The sequence below is a fragment of the Chenopodium quinoa genome, unplaced genomic scaffold (genome assembly GCF_001683475.1).
Source record: "Chenopodium quinoa cultivar QQ74 unplaced genomic scaffold, ASM168347v1, whole genome shotgun sequence".
Classification (NCBI taxonomy): domain Eukaryota; kingdom Viridiplantae; phylum Streptophyta; class Magnoliopsida; order Caryophyllales; family Amaranthaceae; genus Chenopodium; species Chenopodium quinoa.
Window position 1 is genome coordinate 13,665,697 of NW_018742204.1, and position 22,109 is coordinate 13,687,805.

Consider the following 22,109-nt stretch of genomic DNA (forward strand, 5'->3'; position numbering starts at 1 on the left):
CCAGACTAAACTTACTACCTAGTAGAACCCTATTCTACTCAACCTAAGTCCCTGACTTAGATTCACTTAGTACTCCCTGAGTACTCTCTCACTTAGCTTCAATATAGATTTAAAAAACACTCACCCAAACCAAAACAATACAAACACTTGACTTCTAATATGTGATAGGAAAGCTACACATGGAATCCGAAACTAATATGACAAAGCTTAGACTTGGCAAACTTACACAATTGAGCTTTATTTCGTCAGATTCTTCATGCATAAACTCACAAAGTGTGTAAAGTATGAATTATACTTTATATACTTGATACTCTCGTATGTAAAGTAGAGTAAATTGCCGTTTTTTATCAATACACGTTTTTTGAGTAAATCATCTGTAAAGAAAATCTTTTTAGAAAGCTTATTAAAGATAAATTTATGAAAAAAAATAATATCTTTTAAAACAGGATTTTATAAGATAAAATCTTTAGAAAATATTTTCATAAATTAAGACTTATCTTTTATAAACTTTCCTTTTATAAGCTTGCCAAGATTTGTCACGCTTCTAATAAATTCCATGCATAAACTAACCTAACATATTTACAACAATCGTTACATAAATAAACTTAACATAAACTAGATTGTCTCGTCAATGCTTATAGGTTAAGGATATTTGGGCTTCACGCAGTCAAGGATTAAGATCCTGCTTACTTCTATTCTCCATCTCCTTGCTGGAACTTAGGGGTGAAAGTAATATGGATAAAAGCCGAAAACTGAATCGAACCAATCCGAATTATCAATTCGGTTTGGATTTTTTAAAATTTCGTTATGGTTTGGATTAAGAATTTTGGAATTTCAATTTTTCGGTTTGGATTCGGTTTTGGGCTTCTCAAAACCAAAAACCGAATTCAAAAGAGATAAGGTAGTTTGATTTAATTACTACAAGATAGGCCCAATTTATAAGCCCACCAACCTTTGCTTTCCATATAAATGAATAGAAAATAAAAACCCTAAAGTTTATAAACCCTTCAACCGCCCCTTCTCTCTCTCTCCTTCCATCCTTTCTTCATTCTCAATCTTTCTCCTCACATTCCTCCATGCCTCCCTTCTCTGTCTTTCATTTTTCCTCTAGTATTTTCTTCCTCTCAAATTTAATTTTTTGAGTTCAATCTAATCTCTTTCCTCTCTTATATCATTTTTCCTCTCCCCTATATATTTCAATCAAATTCATGCAAAGTTTTTGTTTTGCTGTTGCGATTTTGCTATATTTCGGAATCTATACCCAAATTTGAAGAAGGAGATTTTTGGATACCCAAATTTGAAAAAGGAAATTTTGGTTCTTTTTGTAAGGAATTATAGTAGCAGCTTAAGAAAGAATAAAAATTGGTGAATATATCAATATATTTATATGTGGACTAAGGCCGATTTATTAAAAGTTTAAAGATCTACTGTATAATTTTATTTTTTTTTAACTTTTTCAATAATCTGGAAATAAAACCTAAAAAAATCGGTTTTCGGTTCGGAACCGAATTAAAATTTTAAATTTTGGTTTGGATTGGTTTGGTCTCAAATCTAATTCAGTTCGGTTTTGGTTTAGAAAATTCAAAACCGAATTAATTTGATTTGGATTCGGTTTGGGTCAAAACCCAAACTGAATACCGAACTTTCACCCCTACTAGAACTTCATTCGTAGGCCAAGTTCTCATGGACCTTGCTTTCTTCAACACAAACCAAGTTAAACTTCTCAACTTGTTGTCTTCATGTTCTTGTTAGGGAAATCAGTTTATTCCACTGAGGAACTCTTTTTCTAGCTACTTTCTTTTAACTTTCCTTGGAGTCTCCTTGAGTCTTCATAGGTAGGGCTCACCTATTCTAATCACAACACTTAGAGAATTCTCACTAGTTGAAGTTTGCTTTCTATTCATCATCATCAAAACTCTTAAGCTTCAACACACACTCTTCATCGACTAACTTTTATAATTATCATATAGTTATAGTAAAAACTAGTATTGTCTCAAAATATAGTAAAACATAATCATGTTGGATCTTGTAAAAATCGTCTCAATATATATTTTACAATATCAATTTATTATATTATTATTTTGTAAATAATTAAACATATCGATCATTAAACATATGTGTTGGCAAACAAGATAAAAGAAAAATTGGTCGTAACACCCTGAAGTATGGCTTAATTAGGTGCACTAAGCACTCTGAACTTTTCGTAGTAGCCAAAACAAAACACCACCAAATATGGTGTAGGTGCAATACATGCCTTAAATGAAAATTTCCGACCACTTATTTCATCGGATTAGGTGAATCTTCACTCTACAGAACAGTTTTAAAAAATGGTGAACAACTCTCATCCACTTGGCAAGCTCGAATTCACCTCATTCGATGAAATAAGTGGTCAGAATTTTTCATTAAAAACACACATCGCACCTTATACCATAGTTGGTGGTGTGTTGGTTACTAAGCAAAGTTCAGTGTGCTCAGTGCACCTAAACCATGCTTCAGGGTGTTATAACCAATTTTGCTAAGAAATTAAACATGCCAACTAATAAAAAACAGATGATATATGTTTTTTAGACAATGTATGATCTCAAAATTTTATAAATAACCAACTAAGCCAGTTGGCTTTGTCACACTGTCTCTATGTTCTTAGGTGAAATAAAATTATTTACTCCCTTCATTTTAGATTAATTAATACAGTTCGAATAGACTCACGTGTCAATACATAAGTTTGAGCATGAACATATGAAAACATACATTATTTAAAAAAAAAAAAAAAAAAAAAACAAAAACAAATCGGGCCTCAGACTGGCTAGATGATTATGGGTTAAGTTAGATCATAAATGGGTTCTTTTGGAGGCGGTCCCGAAGGACCTTCGTAGTGCTATTTTATTAGAGGACTTGGCAGAAGTTGCTTGGCCTTGTTTGCTTCCGAATAATGCAGGGAATGAAGACTAAGAGCAGCTGAGAACAAAGGAACGTGAAGTTTTTTTTATTATTTTTTTTTTCTCTGATTAGTTTCTATTTAGGTTAAGCTTTATTTTGTTTCATTTTATGTTTTGTTCTTGTTTGCGTCGTGCTTGGGGCTGTTCCCCTCACTTTCACCTAAAAAATAATAAAATATAAAATATAGCATTATGAAAATATATATATTAATTGTAACACCATGTCCTTATCAACAGGAGATGTCGGTGCCTCGGTGGAAATAACATCGGAACGGCAATGTCACTCAAATAAAACAAGTGAAATGGGGTTGAGATAGAGAGAAACAACTAACTTGTTTAGCTCATCGCAAAAAGAAACCAACACTAGGTTCAAACAAAGCTAGGAAACTTAGTAATTCACTACAAAAATAAAAGCTTTTTAGCAACTAAGTTTGGCAACAGATTTTTAAAATGTTGCTAAATAGCAACGAATCTAAATTTTTTCATTGCCTAATTAAAAGCGACGTTTTATGCTTTAGTTTTTAATAAACAATGGCTACATATTTTTGATTTGTTGCTTTTTAAAACAAATTGTCTTACTAGTTGTTACTAGACGACGTCATATTTTTCTCTTGTTGCCAAATAGTAACAAACTATGACAACAAATATTTTATTTGTATTGATTTAGAAACAAACAAATACAATGAATTTTTGAATTGTTTCCATTAGAAACAAGTCTTCTAAATTATTGTTGCTAATTGATAACGCATTATTTTGTTTGTTGCCATTGGAAACGAGTTGTGTTACATATTGTTGTTAATTTATATGTAAGCTACTTTTTGCTGTAATGTATAAAATTATTTGTTGCTAAAATGACATCAAATAGAGACGAATTTCAATTTCGTCTCTAATTTAGAGACGGATTTTTTATTTTGTCCCTAATTTGGAGACAAATTTTTCAATTTCGTCTCTAATATTTTGTTCACTTATTACATAGAAGTAAAAAAATAGTACTTGGTATAGTTGGTAAGAGATTTACAATCTGACTTTGAGGTCGCAAGTTCAACTCCTACCAAATGCGATTCTTGAGACTAGGGATTCAAAGAGCCTTACGTGCAAAGTCGAGCCGAGTTGACCTAACCTGAGTGAGATTTCAGATTGGTAAAGGCCGAGATCGGGTTGAACTGAATTGAATTGCTAATAGGGATTGGGTTTTTGTCTCGTAGTGTTGATAGCAACCAATATTAATGATTTGTAGTTATTTTTATGAATCAACTTTAATAATTTGTTGCTATTTTTAGGAACCAACATTAATAATTTGTTACTATTTTAGGACCTAACATTAATAATTTGTTGCTAATTTTAGCAACAACCAATGGTAATCTGTTGCCAAAGTTGGCAGCAAATGCACCAAAAACAGCAACAATCATGGAAACTATATTTAAATTGATGCAATATTGCAACAAAATTGCTTTGCAACTAGTTTCCAAAATCCTATGGCAACAAGCCTTTTAGCAACAACAAATTTTTGTTTTCAACCCGTTGCTAAATAGAGTTGGCAACGGATTTTTGGTGAATTGCAACAAATTTTAGTTGATGCTATATTGATTTTTTTTTTTTGTAGTGATTTAGCATGCCTATAATACAAAGCCCATGATTGCATACAAAATTCAATGGCCTTGTTTGGTAAATAGCCTTGTTTGAACAAAATAGCTTATTTGACCAACAATAGCTTATTGGCTACGGAGTATTAAATAAGCTTACATAAGCTGTTTGGTGGAAATTGGATGGAAACCTTATTTAAAAAGCTTATTCCACTTAATAAGCTCTTTTTCAAAAAGCTTCTTTCCACTAAATAAGCTCTTTTTCAAAAAGCTTCATTTAAGAGTTTTTTCAATTAGCTTATTCAATTATTATGGTGAAATGACACTTATTATACTCTCATTTAATATAAAATCCTTTATGAACTACCGACCCCATTACTCCCTCTGTTTTTTAATACTTGCTCCATTTCTCCATGCGCGGAGTTTTAGGAGAAATTGGAGATAAAATATGGAGGTAGTGGGTTTTGTGGAAAAATAAAAATTTGTAAAAAACCATAAGTAGTGGAAAGAATTGAAGGAGAGAGAATATTGAATAATATTGTTAGGTCCACTTGGTGAGAGAAATTAATAAAATATTGTAAAAACATTCTTGAAGAAATTAATAAATTAATAACTGGCGTTTGGCGCTGATTAAATTTCTAACGCATTTTCTAAAATCAGATAAAAATTAAACGTATAGGAGGATAAAATCGTATTATCCTCAAAAACATTCTTTTATTCTGATTAAAACTCTAAAAAGTCAACAAAAGTCAATTTATCAATGCTAATTGAATTAGGAATGAAAAGAACCTTCTACAAGAATCTAGAAGACTAAAACCATTCCTAATTGCATTAGGAATGATAAATCCATATTAGGCCCTCCCCTAGATCATTGGGCCGCACATAAGGCTCAAACCGGGCCCAGTTTAGTAATTTAGCCATAACTTCCTCAATATTCAACGGAATTGGGCTTATAATATATCGTTGGAGAGCTCATTTCAAACCCTATCCAACTACACTACTATTGGACCCATATCATGGACCAACCAAACTGGATTGACTGTTTTCTTAAAATAGATTTTCAAAAATAGAGAGAAGAGAAAAGAAATTAAAACTATCCGCAACACTAGACTTTCCACACTTTCACTTCATTCGATTATGATTCAATGTGAAAGGTACTCATCACCGGGTTTGGTTTTGGGGAGACACAAATGGGTGTCTACAGAAGCCCCCACTTTGACTGAGTTTGGAGAAACGCAAGTTTCGAAAATAAAAGCCAAAGTATCGATAGGGACGGAGAATGATTAAGAACGTTCTGCGATCCTAAATTAATCTTGTAACGCCAATATCTGAAAACTAGCATAAGTTAAACAGATAAAAGAGTTAAGAAACGCGTATCTTGCACCGTCGAGCACACGTCTCTGAAGGTAACTGATTTGCTACTGTATCCTTGTTGTGACGACTTTCCACAATCTAGGGAATGCCATCTTGTTGTTTGTTTAACGATCTTCCGCAATCTAGGGAACGCCGTCGATCAATGCTGCTACATCCCGAGCCTATTTCTTGAATCATAGTGACAACCTTTCCACTCATAGCAAAAGTCGTCGAAGACCGCCTCATCACAAACCGCTCTTCTCAAATCTCGGTGACAACCTCCACAATCTTAGCGAATGCTGTCGAAGACCGCCCATCTTGTGTTATCTTCTAGAATCTTGGTGACAACCTCCACAATCTTAGCGAATGCCGTCGAAGACCGCCCATCTCGTGCTATCTTCTCAAATCTTGGGTGACAACCTCCACAATCTTAGCGAATGTCGTCGAAAATAATTTCACTTGAAGTCATCCTCAATTGTTGCGATAATATTCCGAAGAAAATCACCGAAGACCAACGCTTGTCGATCTTTAAAGCTCGCTTGAACTTTGCTTTCGCTGGTGCGTCGGCGCTTCTACTGCTTGTAAACCAGAATGTCGGTACTTTGAATTGTGAACATGTATGTCGGTGTTGTTAATCATTACATCGGTGCCTTTGTGATGAGCCAATGTTTAGGCGCTTTAAGATAAGTGAGACGATCTTTCGTCAGGTCGATCACTTAATTGCGGTGTAATCAAATCGACTACTCAATCATGTCAAATTGCTTATAGGGGATAACTGGCGTACCAAGGAACCCAAAATTGCTGTTCTGAGAGGCTTCGAGCTCTGTCGCAGCTGAAATATCTCTGGCGCTGCGATTTTGCTCTGTCGCCAGACGCTAGGATCTAGCGGCAGGCGCTAAAATTTATTGCCCGACGCTGGATGTTGTCGTCTGGCGCTGGATTCGGGTCTTCCTTATTCTTCTTTTGTTGCCACTGTTCATTGCTCGGTTTTGCTCCGAACTTTGAACTTAGTTGTTTCCTTTCAACCAAATCCGCTCAAGTCTTTAATAAATTAAAGCTCTTCATCTCCAATTTACCGATCAATGTGATTCCTCTTATCTTGGAGGAATCTCCTATGTCATATTCGCGGTTTTTTTCGAAAAAATCCGGGAATGTCCTCGCTTGCTAGGATGCACCTGCATTTATATCTTTGGCTATAGGACTTTTCTTATCTTTCTTTAGGGTTGACCTAAGACTTAGTGTTGCTTGACTCATTGACTTGACATGACTCAAGGTATAAACTTGACTCGCTGTGATTGACTCGAGGTTGACTCGACTCAAAGTGTTTGACACATGTGTTAGACTCAAATCAAGGTGATATGACACACATGACTCAATGTGTACATGACTCGTGTGTGCATTGTAATGTGATTGTGCGACTCAAAAATGCAAAAAAGCAAAAAATTTCCGTCATTTTTGTGGAGGGTACCGACTTTCTCCCGAAAAAGAAAGGCGCGAAAAAAGAATCGAAGTGAAGTTTTTTGAAGATGCATGTTGAATGAGCTTATTCAAATGTCGTGTGATACTATCTCAATTGTTGATTCCATGATGAAAGTATTTGGGTAACTTAGGCATGGAGGCTAAGCACTTCGTACTTTGTGATGCAATGATGAGTGATGAGCGATTTTGACATGACAAGGCATGCTTCAGCGTTACGTTGAGATTTCATGACAAAGGGTTCCTAAGGGAAAGTATATTTGGTCATGTATCTGTGCGGTGTCTGAAAGTGATACTAAAGTTAGGCCGCAAGGGCTAAGTGTGTGGGAAGATATTATTTTAAGAAGAGTCAACTGATGGTGACTCTTTAGGCTAGGCAAGCTAATGATGTAAGGATCAAGCCCCCAAGTCTAGCTCTAAGTAGATAGGGATGAGCATTGGAGATCCCTTGATATGATCATGGTGTGTGAGTGTGTGAATGTGAATATGAAAGCATTTTTATTACAGTCGCACCTCGATGTGAGGTTGCCTACGTATCTGATGTGTCTATTTTATATAGTATTTTACCCCCGTTCCTTGGTCATAATTAGTAGTGTTTTTGGCTCTTTAGAGCCACTTTTATTACTAATTGGTGTTTTCTAGTGTTTTCGTAGATTTGGTTGACTTTTGCAGGGATTTACACTTTTGGAGTATTTTCCCGAGATATTTTGGAGCAATCACGAACATTGGAGAAGCACGACCAGATTTTATAGCCCAGGGCCGGTTAGAGTCATCGAACCGGTGATTAAGGGCTTGGTATGTGTGATACCGGGGCATTTGGACCGAGTATTCAAGACCAGAAGAGGAACCCCAGATTTGCCCGAAGAATTGGAGCCCAATCGTAGTTCAAATTGTGGCCCAAGAGAGCCGCCCGGCCAAAAAGGTTGGCGCCCGGCCGGGCGGGAGAAGCAAAGGTCGGCGCCCGGCCAAAGAGGCTGGTGCCCGAAGGCGCGCCCGGCCGGGCGAGGGAAGCAAAGGCTGGCGCCTGAAGGCGCGCTCGATCGGGCAGTGCCTCGCCCGATCGGGCGCGTGTTATTGTTAGGAGACGATTAGCGTCGTTTAAGTTTGTTTTAGTTTAGGATTCTTAAGGAGTATAAATACTTCTCCGTAAAACGAATTTAGTACTTCTTTACCTTCTTTTTACTCTTTCTTAATTTTTCTGAGACTTTCTCTCTCTAACTCTTTTCTCTCTCCTCTTAAACTCTTAGTATTATTTTCTCTCTATATAACTCTTGGTTTAATTTTAGTAATTTATTCTCTTTCTTTGATCATGTCTCCTCTAATTGTCTTGATTAGTTTAGTTTTAATTATGTGTGAGTAGTTTTATTTCTAGGGTTTATGGGGATCCATAAATAATATGAAGGGGTAATTTATTGTTGTTAATTATCAATGCTAGATTAATTTCCTATTGATTGGTTTAATGCTCTGTGACTAGATTTGCGCAGATCTTTTATGCATGAGTTTAACAATATTGATTCGAGATTCGACATATGAGAATTGATGTTTAGGTCTAGTTTCAATAGGCAGGTTAATTTATAACTGGTTAGGTCGAGATTCGAAAGATGAGATTTAATACCGGTAAATTAATTGTGTGAGTATAATACGTAGCGAAATCCCTTTATAATCTGATTAATTTATGCATTGATGATTGATTATTATGTTTTACCCTGGAGTATTATTTATTGGTGAACCTATGCCCTAGATCCTTTTATATATTGTTTTCTCCCTATTCTCAATCTTCGTAGTTTAGTTTCTTATTCAAATATAAATATTGGTTACTTCATAATCTAGATTATTTTAGTTAATTAGGAATAGAAAGACTTGTTTCCCTGTGGAGATCGACCCTACTTCCCTATCTACTTTAGTTACAGGACTTAGGTATTTACTTTTGATTTGGGGATACGACTTTACCCTGTCAGTATCCATTAGGAATCAGGCCGAACGTAGCTCTAGCCGAACCTCGCACAAGTGTATGTATACCTCAAAAAGGTCTTTTTAAGGGTTGTAACGTGGTTAGGCTAAAGGTTGAAGAAGAAGGGGACAAAAGGCTCAAGACCCTAGATAAGCCCCTAAGGTGTGCAACTTTGCTTTTGGAATCTTTATATTTTTATGCTTGAGTTTCTATTCTTTTTTAGATCTTTTTTGCTTTAGCATTTATTTTATTTTAATAAGTGTGGGCAATCCCGATCATGCGGTCTATCACTCACTTGGCATTCATGTTTCTCAGGCACGGTACCGAGCACTCAATAAGAGACGCAATCTGAGACGTGTTCATATCAAAGACATGTTCATGTCAAAGACATTGGAACACTTACCCTTTTGTACACTTTTATTTATTATTGTTATTTATTTACTTATTTTTGTTGCTTTTTATTTTATTTTTATTTTTTTGAAATCACTCTAGATTTTGTAATTGCATAGGTTGCACACTATCCCATCCCAAGGTTAGGTAGATATAGGTTGAAAAATGACAGGTCTATCGTTAGACGAGGCTCAAAGTGGTTTATGAAGAAAGGATTGTAAATTAGAGAGGTGAAAGGCAATATGATGTGGCTACAAGGGGTGCCTCAAATCATTGGTATACCTTGTGCTTAATTCGACAATGATTTTTTTTAATGCAATAAAATGATCATATGCAAGAAAATAAATGCTCATTTTATTAAAAGGAAAAAAAGAAAGAATCTACAAAATTAATCTAAGGGAAATAAAAAGGTGCCTATGCTAGACTTATTGGGGGAAGGGTAAATAAAAAGAAATAGAAAAAGAGGCCACGAAATCTTGTCGTTGAAGTTCGCCTCTTGTCTTTGTGTCGTTTGCTTTATCATCACTCGCTCTTCTTGTTAGCTGGAGGCATGGGAAGCTTGTTATTATCAATCAAATGTTGGATAGCCTCCTTTAGCTTCCAACAGCTCTCAGTAGCATGACCCCTACCTTGATGGTACTTGCAGTGTTCATCTGGATTCCAAGTAGGAAATCTCTTTTCAGGTGCGGGATCTTGAATAGGTCCAATGGGAGTAATGAGTCCTTTAGCATTGAGTCGATCGAAGGCAGTATCGTAGCTCACCCCAATGGGGGTGAATTCAGTCCTTAGTTGCTTCTTAGATCCTTGGTTATCCATGGTTAAAACTTCACTGAGATCAAAGGTACTAACATTGTTACTAGAGTGGGCATTTTCGGAAGAAGAAGGATTGTCGTTCTTTTTTCCTTTCCAGCCACCGTGGTTACTATTGTTAGTAGCTTTTTGCTTTGCGAGGTCGTCTTCGATCTCGATACCTATGTCATAGACGGCTCTGAAAGTATTCAAGTTGTGTTGATATTTTAAGTGCTTTGAATACTTTTCTTGGAGATTCTTGATAAACATCCTCATAGACTCCTTTTCGGTGGGGACCTCAATCATCTTAGCGGAAGTTTCCCTCCACTTATTGAAGAAAGAAGTAAAGCCTTCATTCTCTTATTGTCTTAGCATTTCAAGTTGTCTATAATCAGTTTCGACTTGGATATTGCATTTATACCTATCAATGAAAGCGTTTACCATCGATTCTCAGGTACAGGTTTTCTCTTTGTCCAGGGAGAAGAACCATTGTTAACAAACGGTTTCAAGAGATAAGGAAAACAAGGAATGAAAGACTTTCTTATCAATCCCCTTAATGTTCATCATAGTTTCAAAGGCTCTTAAGTGAAGATAAGGATTATCTGTTGCCTTGAATTTCGGGATGTCGTTGGCATTGAACTTATGCGGAAGAAGTTCTTTGTCCACCAAGACCCCTTGCGAACTAATGCCTTGAAACTTGTAGTCACTAGATAACTTGCTCAAACTTTCTTGCATGAGGTCCATCTGTTGTTGCTTCATAGGGTCATTGATTTTGAGGGTTAAAACCTTCAATGCCTCAGCCACGGTAGTCAATTGATCCTTAAGTTCGTTGACTTCTTCTTGAGTTTCCATTATCCTTTTAGCTTTCCTCTTTTGACGAATCGGTTTTTCAAAAAGTAAGACTTGAATAAAGAGATTGTCCTTGATTAATCGTCCTTCTCTCCTCGACCAAGTATTGTGGAAAAGGAATTTAGGGATATTCATTGTTAATTATTTGACTCAAATCTATTCAACATGCATAGATGAAATAAGGTAGGAAGAATGAAGGTCGTGATGTGAAGAAAAATGATGTAGATGGAGAGATATGAAAAAATTAGGAATAGAATGTACCCCCAACTCGAACGACGGAAAAAACTGACTCATGCATGAACCTAAGACATGGTCATGGTGACATATACTCAAAGTGTGTGCTAAGACTAGTGAGTGTAGGTGACATGTTAAGACTCTTGCCATGACCATGTGGCTAGACTATGTGACTAGATTCAAGCAAAGACTTAACGAGGCATTATTATTAATAAAAATAATCGAATTAATTAGCAAACTATTCAATTAGACACAAAGTGATGACTCGAGTAATATACCGAACTGTCGCCAAAACGACAGGACTGGCGCCGCACTGTGTAGTGTAGCGCCAGACGACAGAGCTGTCGCCAGGCGCTACACTCCACAGAGTGGCGCTGCAGTCCAAATCTTGGCGCCAATGCTGGAACGTTGATCTGGAACTGCTTTCGGTATTATTACTCTACAGGGTATGCCCTAAGTCGTACTAAGTCAACTCTGATTAAATTATTAGACTCTAATTACCAAAATTAATTAATTAATTAATTAAGCAAAGTCTTTTTAGCCATTAAGCAGTTTATTTTGTTTTAACACAAGTCAAACAAATGGTTAGGAAAAAACACATAGAGTATGCACAAGCAATAATGCGCAATTAGTCAAGTAGGCACAATATGATGCAATGAGTTTGCAACCTAACCATGGCTCTAGTTCTCTAAACTTCGGGATATGGGTTAGTCAATAGAGGGTCCATGGTTAATTGTCCGGATGCACCGTGCGGAAGCCTAACCGTGAAGGGTTGGTGCGAGTGGATGGGACACCGCGAATTTAAAAAAAAAAAAAACTCGCTTCCATGGTTTGGTGAATTCAACATTCTCGGATGTACCCTTTGTTGCTCAAAGCGTTCAATCAGGTAGATGGATCATGAATTCCCAGAGGGTTATGTCCATATGTAGAACACATATGGGTTTCAGAAAAGTGAGAAAAACTTAATCACGAAGTAGGATCGAGCAAACAATGCTAAAAACTGGTCGAAATTAGAACGCATATTTCTGGCTCGGTATTGGAAAAACTTGGCGCCAGCCAACAGAGGCTAGCGCCACTTTTTGGCTTTAGCACCTGGCGATAGAAGTTGTCGTCTGGCGCTAAAGTCAATAAATACTGGCGCTAATCTTTGTTTGCTGACGCTAGTTCCTACATGCCTCAGCAGCTTTCTGTGCTCGATAAAATTTTCCAGTTTCGCGCAGTGTTATTTCGATCCTAGTTGTGAAAGATATTCCTCAAATTTCCTACGTGTAAAAATCCTATGTTTTAACTCATTACGGATGGTCTTTCCAATGAGATCTTTTTTATGCATATGACAATAATGTTAATCAAAATTACGCACATGAAATACTTAAAAATTTTCGAGTCTCATCCACTCATTCTAAATCATTGCCGAAATAAATTTCAGGAATTAAAATAGAAATCCTCCCCAGTGGAGTCGCCAAAAATTGTAGGGAATATTTCAAGCATTACCCCTAGCTTGAACCCCACTATGATCATACACTAAAGTACAGTGGCGTCCAAAGGGAAAGATGATAGAGAAAAAGAGTCGCCAACAAGTTTTAGGAACTTGTAAACCGTTCATAGGGTGAAGGTTACACCCCTTAACGATCCAAGAGATCGTTAACTCCAATAGGTCTGGAACCATGACTGGTGTTCGGGGATGAAGGTACAAATTCAACCTAAAAGAGATTGAACTTTCCCTAATAATAGGCCTCTACTTTATTCTGATCGTATTCATGTGCGTTTTCTGACTAACATGCAATCAATAGGTTTACCCTAAACCTGTTTAATCTATGTTGGTTGAATATTAATGCACAAATAAAACTATTATCGGCGATCACTTGAACTATAATCAAATTAACCCTAAGCAAGATTATTAATTATCTTATTAAGCGTGATTACAAATACCAATTCCCTTTAAACATGCATAAAAGGTGTGATCAAGCAATAACAATAAAAATCAAACAACATAATAATCATCATAAATTAATTATAATCATAAAATTATAATAACAATAATAATCATAATAATAATCATCATCATCATCATCATCATCATCATCATCATCATCATCATCATAATAATAATAATAATAATAATAATAATAATAATATACAATCAAGCAACATAAATAATAATAATAATAATTATTATTATTATTATAAAAATAATAATCATGTTAAAGCATAACAATAACAAGATCCTATGCATGATACTAACAAGATTAATAACAAACCCTAGCATGTCACTAAGCAATAAAAATCAAAGTTTTGGCCCTAACATGATACTAACAATCATAAATATTAGGAAGAACATAAAAGGCATCATACTTTTAATCATACTTGATATTAAAGTTACCTTAGACATGATATTAGGAATCAAAATAACAATCTAAGCATGATTTCTACATAATAACATCAATAAAAACCATTAAAGTACTTACTTGGATGTCTCGTACCTCTTTCTAATAACAAAATACACACGTTAGTAACTTCAAGGAAAATAATAATCAAATAATTAAAATAAATAATTGAAATAGAGATTTGGGATCATACCCTCAGAAATTAAAACCTTTCACGTCTAGAGCGAAAGCAACTTCGAACATGGCTAAATGTGTCTAGTGCTAATGTATTAGGAATTGTGTTTGTGAAAAGCTAGGCTAGAAAGAGAGAGATAATCAAGAATTTCTTGATGAGAGTTGGTGAGAATGGGTGAAAACTGATGATTCAAAACGGAGTTTTTAGAAGGCTATTTATAGAGAAAATCAGCCAAAAAGATAGAAAATCGAAACAGAGTTCTGACGCGCAAAAACAAGGTCAGCGTCAAACGCTGACGCTAGCGCCAGGCGCTAATAACTGGCGTTTGGCGCTGATTAAATTTCTAACGCGTTTTCTAAAATCAGATAAAAATTAACAGTACTGGAGGATAAAATCGTATTTTCCTCAAAAACATTCTTTTATTCTGATTAAAACTCCAAAAAGTCAACAAAAGTCAATTTATCAATGCTAATTGAATTAGGAATGAAAAGAACCTTCTAGAAGAATCTAGAAGACTAGAATCATTCCTAATTGCATTAGGAATGATAAATCCATATTAGGCCCTCCCCTAGATCATTGGGCCGCACATAAGGCTCAAACCGGGCCCAGTTTAGTAATTTGGCCATAACTTCCTCAATATTCATCGAAATTGGGCTTATAATATATCGTTGGAGAGCTCATTTCAAACCCTATCCAACTACACTACTATTGGACCCATATCATGGACCAACCAAACTGGATTGGCTGTTTTCTTAAAATAGATTTTCAAAAACAGAGAGAAGAGAAAAGAAATTAAAACTATCTGCAACACTAGACTTTCCACACTTTCACTTCATTCGATTATGATTCGATGTGAAAGGTACTCATCACCGGGTTTGGTTTTGGGGAGAAACAAATGGGTGTCTGCAATGGTGGATCCACTAGGTGAGAAAAATTAATTAAATATAGTACTCCCTCCGTTTCACTTTATTAGTCCCCTTTGGAATCAATCACTGAAAATAAGAGAAGGAGGAATCTTAGTAATTTGGAATTTGATTGCAACTTTGTAATTAATGTTTTGTCTCTTCTTGTTTTATTTATGTTTATTGGATATAATTAATCGCCTATTATAAATTTTGATTGGAAAATTTGCCATGTCAGCAATTCACTAGCACATACATTAACTAATCAAAATTATTTGATTCTTTAAACACCCAATTAGATTAATTGTTCATGGATTATGAAAATTATTCACTTTATAATAAGGTTAGGAAATATTCAATATGGGTACATCATTTTGAAATGCCCAAAATACTATATGGGACTAACAAATTGAAACGGAGGGAGTAAAAGTTTTCCAAATAAGGAAATGGAGCGAGTATTTAAAAACGGCCGAAAAGGGAAAGTGGAGCAAGTATTTAAAAACGGAGAGAGTATTTACCAAGCACTTTTATATAATCAACTGATAAAATAAGTTAGTCAAATCAGTTAATACAATCAGTTAGTTAAAATCAGCTAACACAAATCAGATTCAGCTTTCAGCTTTTCACCAAACACGACCAAAAAATTAAGTTATAAATATCATATATTAGATTAAAAGTGTCAAAATTTAGATAATAATGGTTATATATTAAGTTATATTTATCTGATATTAGATTAAAAGTGTTAGAAATTAGATATTATTGGTCAGATATTAGACGATATTGATTAGAAATTAGACAATATTGATCAGATATTAGACAATATTGATCAGATATTAGACAATATTGATCAGATATTAGACATATATTCGGTAAATACACAGCTAATGCAATAGAAAGCCTTACTGCATTTAGTGATCTGAAATCCAGCAGCAGAGCTCATGACCAAGGGATTACTATGCCAGGGGCGGATCTACGTTGGTGCAAGGTGAGTCACGTGACTCAGCAGTGTAAAAAAAACGAAGTATTAAGTTAAATTAAAAAAAGAAAAAAAAATTAAGAAAGACACATGATGGCGTGAATCCGTGAAGCACTAAACTGACATTATCTCTCCTCCCTTCTCACTCCTTCCTCCTTTCTCTCTCCTTCCTTCTCTCTCCTTCTTCCTTCTCACGTTTGTGACTTTGTGCCCTTAGTCCTCTCCTCAACACTAGGACATGAGAATTGAGATTCCTACGAATCTATGAAATTCTTCATCACCTACCTTTTTTTTATTCATTTTTTCTCTTCAAAGTTAACGGTTTTTTTTGTCAATCTCGACCATGAAAATTCCAGATCTGGAATTTTCATGGTTGAATTTGACCATGTAAACCCAAAAAAGGTGAAATATTTCAAGGTATGTTGATTTTTTGGGGTTGATTTGGTTTTAGGGTGGTTTAATTTTGATTTTGTTGTTTAATTTTGGTTGATTTTGTTGATTGATGTTTAATTTTTGTGGGTTTTTGGTGTGATTTTTGTGGGTTTGCATATGTAGTATTTTTACGTTTTTTCATGTTTTTTTGTATTTAGATCTGAAATTTTTATGTTTAATTTTTCAAAATTTTGGTGATTTTGGTTGGTGGTTAACGGTGGCTGGTGGTGGTAGGTGGTGGCTCAAGGTTGTTAGAGGTGAAAAGGGAGGTGGTCGGGGCAGGAGTAAGGTTTTTGGTGGTGTCAGGGGAAGGGGGTTAATATGGCTGTATGGGCTATGGTCGTATGGAGTAGGGGGTTAGTATTAGGGGTGAAAGTAGTTTGGATAAAAACCGAAAACCGATCCAAACCGAACCGAACTAGAAATTTGGTTCGATTTTTTCGGTTTTCGGTTTGGATTCAGTTCCAAAATTCTGAAACCGAATTATTTTGGTTTGGATTCGGTTCTGGGTCCTCAAAAACCGAAAACCAAAATCCAAACCGAAATGTTTAAAGCCCATATAGATTCTAGCCCAATTCCCCTACATATATATAGCAAACCCTAATTTCCTCCTTCATTTTTCTGACTTTCGGCCATCTTCACTTCTCAATTCCTCTACTTCCTCACCAAAACCCTTCATTTCCTTCACTCCGGCCACCGTATCTCACTCCGGCCACCATATATTGTCTCCTTGGTCGAATATCAGTTCCTTTCTTCAGATCTGGTGTTCGTAGACTTCGTACTCCCTCAAATTCGCGATGCACCACCACCTTCTGTCGCCACCACCTCTCTCAGTCACTCAAAGGTAAGGATTTTTTATTTACTCCTCTTTTCCTCTTTCATTTGTTTTTTTGAATTGGGAATTTGAATTATGTTCGAATTGGGAATTTTGAGTTATTTCTGGGTAATTAATTTATTATGTTCGAATTGTGAAATTGGGTTATTAATTTATTATGTTCGAATTAGGAATTTTGAGTTATCTCTGGGTTATTATTTTTGAATTGATTTCATTCAAATTGGTGATGTTTTGTTCAATCTTTATAGTGATGTTTTGTTCTGTTATGTTCAAATTGGTGAGTACTTATGTTATTTTTGATAGATTTATTATTTTATGAGCCTTATTTTTGTAGTATAATGATTAATTATCATATGTTTTTTTTTCATTATGTCATATATATTATGTAACTTGTTTATTTTTTGAATGTTAGACTTGAAAAACATGAAAATTAATGATCCAATCAACCCAGACTTGGTTGAGCTTGATTGAATGCATGAAGAGTACGCTGCCAAGAAGAAGAAGCTACTGCCAGATTTGAATGAAGCTGCTGCCAATCTGCCATACTGTCATTTTATGTTTAAGACTATTGTTGTGTTTGATTGTCTGTAATTTTTATTTTGGCTGGACAAACTTAAGTGTTGTAATTCATGACATTAATTATGGTGGTGGAATCTTTGTCTAAAAATTTATGTTTTGTTCAAGAACAGGTACAAAAATTAGGTCTTTAAAAGGCCCAAAACTATTTGTCCAATAACAGCCCAGAATTTAAGGCCCAAAAAAACAGCCCAAAGAAATTCGGTTCGGTTTGGATTCAATATCCAAAACGAATTATTTCGGTTTGGATTCAATATCCAAAACCGAATTATTTCGGTTTGGATTGGATTGGATTGAATCCAAATTCGGTTTGGATTCGGTTTCAAAAATCCAAAACCAAAATAATTCGGTTTGGGGTATAATCCAAACTGAATACCGAACTTTCACCCCTAGTTAGTATGGTTTTTGGTATGTATGACCATCGGTTTACGGCTCATTTCTTATAGTGTGTTAGGCTACATCGGTGGCATTGGATTAATAATTTAGGGTGACTCACAAGCTTAGAAATCCTAGATCCGCCACTTCTATGCACTGTGAAATCAAGTGATGAGCAAATGACAGTCACACTACCATCTCAACCACGTTTGCAGTTTGCACGAAGGACTAAGAGAAAATGAACATCTTTGAAATTAAAATTTTCCATCAACAATCAAATACAGAGCATAAACCAAGGCAATAAAACAGATTAAACAAGGGTGTACATCAATAATTGAACAGAAAGAATTAACATTTGAAGCAAGGGTGGAGTAGCGACTAAGAGTTGTTCGATTGGTGCGTGCTGTGTGCGATGGATGGAGCAGTGAGTAGGGGTTTTGGCTAGGCGAGTGGTGGACAATACTACGGGTAAGGAGTTGGGGATGGGAGGGGGAGGGTGGTCGTCGGCCGCCGACAAATGGCTAGATAGATAGTGGTAGTGGCAGTGGTTGAGGAATGGGTGTATGCATTATAAACCGAACTCACGTAAAACGGTCTCAAGCAAAACCTCCTCTAAATTTATGCCTTGTACTATATAAATAACTTGTTAGCCATATGATAGCCCAACAGTGCCTCGCTCCTTGAATAGCTCAAACACATCTTTCGGTTTAAATGAGGGAGAGGTTATAGTTGGGATCTTTTATGGTGTTTTGAAAGCTTGTAATACTTATTATTCATCATCTAATTATTTCTTTATTGTGTGTGTGTTGCTGGATCTGATTTTCTCCTACCACTCATGTTCCCATCTTTCCTTTTTTTCTATTGTTATATTAGTTTAATCACACTCGTTAATTATAATGTTAATTATTTGGTATTTTGATAAAGTGGTCAACACAATTCTAATTTCCCATCTTAACATCGATGTTACCGAGTAATATTTTTTTCATCTATTATAAAGAAAAAATCTAAACATCAAAAAAAAATTATGAAGAAAAAATATGGTCAACATATACATACAATTGACCACATGTCATTTGCCAAATGATGGTGACACGTGACATAATGAAACGCCGTAGTGTAGAATTTCAATTTCTTTTTGATTACTTAAATAGATGTCTTTATTAAGCATTATTAGTTTAGCCCTATTATTCGTCATTAATATGTGACTGCACAAGTAGATTTGGGTTGATTACAACTATATCCACTAGCAATTTCCATGCATCTACCATTAATCCCACACTCTTACAAGTCTCACAATCATCCTCTTTCAACATCAATTTAAGGATATGTTTGCTAACACCCTAAGTTATCATTGATTTGAATTCCTATTACAAGTTGGGCTGTCATGAATTGTAAGTGGAATGAAAAAATAATAGGGCCCGGATAATGGAAAAGGGAATTGAGCAACTTTCATTATTGTAATTTTGGATTATGCGTGTGCTTCTTGTTCTTATGCTTTTCATAAACCCATTTTTTGTACCCAAAATATATGAAAATTAGAAGGAAAAAAAAAAGGGAATTGAGCAACTTGATATGGTAATGTGACAATAATAATTTTTATAATAAATAAAATAATTAATGAATTTGAATTATTATTATTGACTAATTTCTAGGAAAAATTAAATTTTAATTAATAGTATTAATAATTCAGTTTAATTCCCGGTCATTTCAGTCCGTTCAACTCAAAAGAATGGGAACTAATTAAATAAATTAGAAGTTGAGAGTATAGGGAGGAGATAAGAGAATCTCATACTCCCTAGTATAAGTAGATAATAAAGCTTGATTTTATAAACTCAATATCATATGTTGGGTTTTCCAAAAAAAATTACCAAGTATTATATTTTGGTATGAACTGTATCAAATTTTTAAAATTTTTTACTAGAAGAATAATTTCATTAATAATTAGCAATACAACATCTATAATAATATGATAATAAATCTGTAAACCACATATTAAGAAAAAGAAAACATTGATGTTACAATCAAAATCGGAATTTTTCTGCAATTTCGATACAACACATAATACTCCACTGCTTGAAAATTGGGCGGATCGATGTCTTTGCATCTTTCTTTTATTGTATGCATCCATGCTGATGTTGTGATTGTAGAGTTGATGACGAAACCTAAACTCATGTACATCAATCCAGGTTATCTTCGTAGGGCCTGTTCACTTCAGCTTAATTTCAATTCAGTTCAGTTCAGCTCCTAATTTCCTTCTATCATAAAATATTCATTTCAGCTCAGTGTAGTTCAGTTAAGCTCCAATCAGTTCAGTTCAGTTCATTTCAGTAAATGTGAACAGACCCTTAATTATAAAAAACCTAGAATAAAAATCGCATCCATATATATAGAATAGAAAAAAAATAAAAATAAAAAATAAATAAACTATATATGGGAAGGAAACTCTCAAAGATGAAGAGAACAAAGCAAAATAAATAAATGGATTGAATAAAATTAAAAGGGTTGAAATTAATTTAATTTTTGAAGAAGTTAGACGATTTTTTTTACTAAACGGTTAAATGAAACTAAAACCCTAGAAGAAAAAAGAGAGGAGAAAAAAGGGAGAATAGATAAAAAAAAATTAAAAAAAAGCCATCCAAACAATTTTAACAAACAACTTCAAAGAAATTTAGAATTCCACGAGGGCGAATCCAGGATTTTCGAGATGGTGAGTCACCATCAATTATTGATCACTTGTGAAGTACAATTTTTTTCCCCCAGATTTAGTTCATATTAATTTCAAGCCAAAAATTATAAATAACCAAATTGATTTCAGTCTAGAAAAGGAAATCCATACTACAACCAAATAGTAAATAATAAAAATTCCAACTTACAAGCCGAAAGTAGTACAAATGACATATTACAAACAAATGGTACTATAAAACTATTACTTAACTTTATGATTTTTTTTTTAACTTAATTGAGAAACTTTACGGATAAATTTAAAAATTAGTGGCACACATAAAAGATATAAATAGAATCAAGAAAAAGAAAAGGAAAAAATAAAGAAAAATAAAGAAGGAGATAACTTAAGAGAACGGTTATAAAGATAGTTGTTCTCTTTAATTATAAAATGATCAAAGAGACCGCTTATTACAGATGACCAGTCTCTTTGATATTGCTACTATACTTTCAGAGTTTCAGTGCAAGTTTTATGCTTGTAGCCTAAATTTTTTTTTTTTAAAAAAAAAAGAAAAAAAAACTGAATTTATTTTTATTTATTTTCTTGTGATGCACGTGCACCACCATGCACACATATAGATCCACCAATAGAATTCCAACACAAGTACATAACAAATTAGAATTAAAACTAATTATATCGCAGATTCAATCAACGATCGCCTTAAAATAAACTTTAAATGCATAGTCGTTCGGTAAATATACTCAAGTTTCTATTGATTCTTACATTAATAAAAGGCAATAATAACAAAGTCCCAGTATAATTAGATAAAAGAGCTATAAATGAAAATATTAGGGTAAAATAAAAATTAATTACATTGATGAACACATTGATTTTTGATATGCGTCCCAAATTTGATAATCGTATTATTTCAATACTTTCTCTGTCCCCTAAGACTAGGGTTGTTCAGAGTGCGGTTTGGACCACACCAAATCGCAAACCAAACCACAATTTTGCAGTTTGGTGCATTTCTTGTTTGAAAATTGCGGTTCGATTTCTGAAAATGATCAAATTGCACTTTTGCGGTTTCGTGCAGTTTCCCAAATATTTTACACCAAACCGCACCGCCACTTTGATGCGGTTTGCAGTTTGGACCATCAAATCGCAAACCGTTATTACAATTTTATAATGTTTCTATTAAAAAGTATATAAAATAGCTTAGAAATATGATGTA

At 34.6% G+C, this 22,109-nt stretch overlaps 1 long non-coding RNA gene across 1 annotated transcript; it reads left to right on the plus strand.

Moving 5' to 3' along the window:
* The first annotated feature begins 16,496 nt into the window (after positions 1–16,496).
* On the plus strand, positions 16,497–17,932 carry LOC110719082. Its single transcript, XR_002511024.1, has 2 exons — positions 16,497–17,274; positions 17,678–17,932. It is a non-coding gene; the product is annotated as an uncharacterized LOC110719082 (long non-coding RNA).
* Positions 17,933–22,109: the final 4,177 nt, after the last annotated feature.